Here is a 4,974-nt window from a genome sequence, read left to right on the forward strand (position 1 = left end):
TGAGGTTAGCCTAGTCTACATTGCAAGCTCTAGGCTGGCCAGAAAAACAGGGAGACCCTATGTCAAAAGTAAAAACAAAAATAAAAGTAGAAACATAGCCTCTTCTTTTTGAAGATCATAGTAATAATTTGTAGAAATTAGTATAGTATTTAAGTTATATAGTATATAGTAATTAAATTCAAATGTCAAATTATTATGATTTATTAAAAATGAAGTTTGTGAAATTCTAAATAATTCCAGCACTCCAGAGGCAGAGGCAGGTGGATCTCTATGAATCTGAGTCTAGTCTGGTTTGCAAAGAGAGTTCTAGGCCAGCAAGACCTACAGAGTGAGACCCTGTCTCAGAGGATAAAATAAATAAAATGAAGAAGATGGCTGAAGAGAATTCTACCAGAAATGTGGCGTTATTATTTGTGATTGTTATTACCTGTAATGAGAATGTTTTATTTTTTAATATAATCCCCTTTATAGTCAGAAAACAATGCTAAACGTCATCTGACTCAAGCAAACAATTAACCTTTTGTGGGATTACCTATGAGACATGAATACATCGAATTTTGCTAGTCTTCTTTCTAACTAGGCCAGCTGCTGAATTTGTTCACAGGGCTTTTCTAGCTCTCCACATTTCAAGATAATTTTCCTAATAGCTCTATCCTTGAATAGTTTTAATACAAGTTTGGGAATGTTTGCTTTCATGTCCCTGGGACCTACTTAGATAATCTAAATTTTCCACTTTTTACAAAAGAAATGTATTTGTGAAAGTCCTCAAAAATATGGACTAATACACAAAGGCGCTTAGTGTTTTATAATCAGCCCTTTGTGTAAATTAGGGTTTTATTGACAAGATCAATATCACAGTGCAGAAGAGCGAAGACTTCCCTGTGGACACTGTTTGCAGAGGCTGTGCACTTAGGGTGTGGCTGTGCTTCCTAGAGGACTCACAGTTTGCTTTTGCAAATCGACCAGGATAGAAGCAAGGAAATCTGCTGTTTGGAACTGGTTTAGGCTGGTTAAGGCTAGTTACCCTAACAGGTGCTTATCTGTTAGTCAGCTTTCTGTCACTGTAAAAACTAAACCTAAAAAGACGGTCAATGTAAACACTAAAAGAGGATTCAGGTTGGCGAGCAGTTTCAAAGATTCCATTCATGTCATTTGGTGCCACTGTGTTTCGGCCTGTAGAAAGGCAGAGAGCACATAGCAGGACAAAGCTGTTCACTTATGGGGGAGGGGGTGCAAGGAGGGAGGGAGGGAAGGAGGGAGAGGGAGGAAGGGAGGGACGGAGAGAAAGAGGAGAAGCTTCAGATAAAATACACCCTTATGATGTAGTAACTAAACCCTGCCTCCCAAAGTTCCCACCACACCCGGCACGCCGAGTAGCCCATTAAGCTCTGTGTCCATCAATGGGCTAATCCCTGGATGAGGTCAGACCTGAAAGCCCCACCTTTCTGCGTTACTGCACTGGGTACCCTGCCTTTCACACAGGAGCTCTCGTGGTATATCCCATACTCAAACCAGAATACTTACTAGAGGTTTTACAGCCAAGAACTGTGCCGCAGGCAGCCAAGGTCAGGAACAATAACCCCTTGTCATGCCCAGCACATAGTTTAACATAAAGTTTTGATTCATGACTCACTTGAGTGTTCAAGCCACCCTGTGTGGCAGGTAGAACTAGCCCCCCTACCCCATTATAGGGGAGCTAAAGCTGCTTTCTCCATGTCATACAGCTTCAAGTGGCTTCTGTGGGTGTTTACCTAAAGGGAACAATGGTCCAGAAGCAACCATCGCTCTTCATTTTGTATGCATCTTTCTTTGTGTCTTATCGTTTTCTCTTGCTTAGCTGTTGTAATTGTCACTCTATGGATTTTTGACTCTGTGTCTATTTGTCCTTAACTTGGAGTAGATCTTGGTTTATTCCCTAAAACTCTATTTTGGACTTTCTATAAAAATTATAAGCATCTATCTATCTATTTGGTTTTTCGAGACAAGGTTTCTCTGTGTAGCCTTGGCTGTCCTGGACTCACTTTGTAGACCAGGCTGACCTCAAACTCACAGAGATCCGCCTGCTTCTGCCTTTCGAGTGCTGGGATTGCAGGCTTGGGCCACCGTGCCCAACCAAGTGTTTTATTTTTATTTGTGAGTGTATGTGTGTGCATGCATGCGAATGTGAGTGCAGGTACTCTCAGAGGCCAAAAGAGCTGGAATTACAGGTGGCTGTGAGCTGCCCTGTGCAGGTACTGGGAACTGAAGTCCGGTCCTCTGCAAGAGCACTGTGTGCCCTTAGTTGATGAGCCACCTCTCTACCCCACTTGGTCTCTCTTGATCACCTTCTGCCCTGGCCTTTTCCTATCCGTTTTTTCTGGCCCTCCATCTAACGCTGTCTCTGCTTCATCAGTCCCTAATATGACAAAGAACTGTGGTCCCAAACCAAATACCTGGCTTGAAGATTTCATGTTCTCTAGTAGGATTTTTGAATCATATGAATGGATGAGACCTCCAAATTCTCATTCTGGAGCTCAAAGATATCTGTGTGTGCATCTCAATTGTTTCCTTGTAGGAGCACTTTCTTGAACAAGAAGCCGATCTCTTCAATGAAGGGGAGTAGCCCACACAACACATATGTGATAGTTACTTGGGGATTTCACAAGGAAACAAGATATTTTCAGCTCATGTCTGGGAAATAATCGTAGGAAGAGTCTCTGTATGCTGACTGCTAGTGATGTCCAAGCAGCCTAGAGGAACGGAGAGCAGAACCAAAAAGTAGGACCACACGATTCAGTGGACTCTCACACAGCCTTCCCAAAGTGAAGGTTCCTGTTGAAAGGGCTAGACTGTGTGTGTGTGTGTGTGTGTGTGTGTGTGTGTGTGTGTGTGTGTAAGAGAGAGAGAGAGAGGGAGAGGGAGAGGGAGAAGGAGGGGGAGACAGGGTCTCTCATTGGTCTAGGGCTCTCTGTAGACCAGGGACCTTGCCGTCCCCACCTCTCCAGCGCTGGGGCTTCCAGCCCACCTCTGAGCACCGTTGATGCTTGACAGGGGCTCTGAGGATGGAACTCATGTCCTTATGTTTATAGAAGAGGTGCTGTACAGCTCGCCAGGCTGTGTCCCATCCCCCCCCCCCCCCCACCGCATGAGTCCCTGGGTCTGGTAAAGTCCTCTTAACCTGGAGCACCCGAGTCTCAGCCTGAGTTCTTTTTTGAAGCAGAACCTTGCTGTAGGGCCTCAGCTCACCTGGAGCGAGCCATGCATCTCAGGCTTGTCTTGAACCTACTGCAGTCTTCCTGCTTCAGCCTCCCAGCTGCTAGGATTACAAGTATGTACCGCACATCTGACCCACGCTTCGCTCTGGAAGCCCAAACAAGCAGCGAACTGTAAAGTTCAGAAATGTTATCACGGTGGTGTGAAACAGTTGAAATAACCCTAGACCTCAAGTGGAAGGCCCAGCTTTTAGCTGGGGCCCTTTAATGTCACTGGGTGGCAACTCAGCTTCCCCTTCACACTGAGGTTTCTTTGTGTACCAAAAGTAATTAATGATATGTTTGCCTTCAGTGTTAATAGTAGCATTAGGGCTGGGGCAAAGCCCAGTGTCTAAGCAAAGGCTGTGTAAGCATGATGACCTGAGTTTGAATCTCTAGCACCCACACAGAAAGCCAGGTGTGGCTATGGACACTCTAACCCTAGGGCTGCAGGGAGCGGAAACAGGAGGATTCCTGGGCTTGCTGGCAGCCAGCCTCCCTCTAGGTTCAACGAGAGGGCCTTCCTCAGAGGAATAAGGCAGGACATGACAGAGCAGGGCTCTGGACTTCCTCTGGCCAAATGCCTATGTGTTATGGGAGTACATACACACACAGGCACGCACATACACATACACACAAATACTCTATACACATGCACATTTTTTAAAAGCAGCATTAGAGCCCAAAACACTCCATGTCCCACACTTAAATTTGCAAGTAAACAATGAGGAACAGTAGTTACGTAGTTATTACTCTAAAACCACATTGAGAAAGAATATTACTCTTCATCATCAAGCTTAATGGCATATAGACATTAAGCTTGAAGACAGAAAGTTATGAGCTCAGTCCCAATTCTGTGGTCAGCAGTGTGACCCAGAGTAGAGTTTTAATTGCTCTGGTCTTCTCAGTCCCCCTTGCCCTCTCTCCCTCTCACACAGTAACAGATTTGTTGTGGAGATTTAATTAAGTCATGCAAAATATCTGATCGGTGCCTAGCATATAGGATAGTTCTCAACATAGTTTTAAAATATCATTCATTGCACCCTTGAAATGTGCCATGCCTAATTTGGGATATAGAATATAAAGACAGCTCTGGGGAGGCAGAGGTAAGCGGATCTTTGCAAGTTTGAGTCCACCCTGGTCTAGCCAGGATGGTTGGGCACATGCTTGACAAGAAGTGAAAGGCTGTAGCTTAGATACTTACATGAAAAAAAAAAATCCTCTGAAGGATGAACAGCTGTTTTGTTTTGTTTTGTTTTGTTTTGTTTTGTTTTCACTTTTAGACAGGGTTTCTCTGTATAGCCCTAGCTGTCCTGGAACTCACTTTGTAGACCAGGCTGGCTTGAACTCACAGAAATTATACCTGCTTTGTCTCTGGATTGCACGGGTGGAAGGCATATGCCACCACTGTCCAGCTGTCATTTATTTTTTGTTTTAGTTCAGAGCTTCCTCTTCCCTGTCCCTTAGGGTTTGGTGCTTTTGGCTCAACGTTATCATTTTCCCACCAGATTTTATCACCCGAAAAGCCAAGTTCAGATTTATGCTTGTTGGTTTTATAGTGAATCCGTCTAAACATAGTGGTGACTTTCTTTGGGCACAATATTGGAAACTGGTTTTTCTTCTGTTTCTCTATATGAAGCACCTGTTGTTCTGTGTTCGTTCCATGAAGACACCTGAAGAGTTTGGAGGACAGCCTCCTGTGTGGAGCCTGCCCTCACAGCAGACACTGGTCACACTGTGTGGA

This window comes from Psammomys obesus, unplaced genomic scaffold (assembly GCF_907164565.1).
Source record: "Psammomys obesus unplaced genomic scaffold, mPsaObe1.curated_primary_1811, whole genome shotgun sequence".
Classification (NCBI taxonomy): Eukaryota; Metazoa; Chordata; class Mammalia; order Rodentia; family Muridae; genus Psammomys; species Psammomys obesus.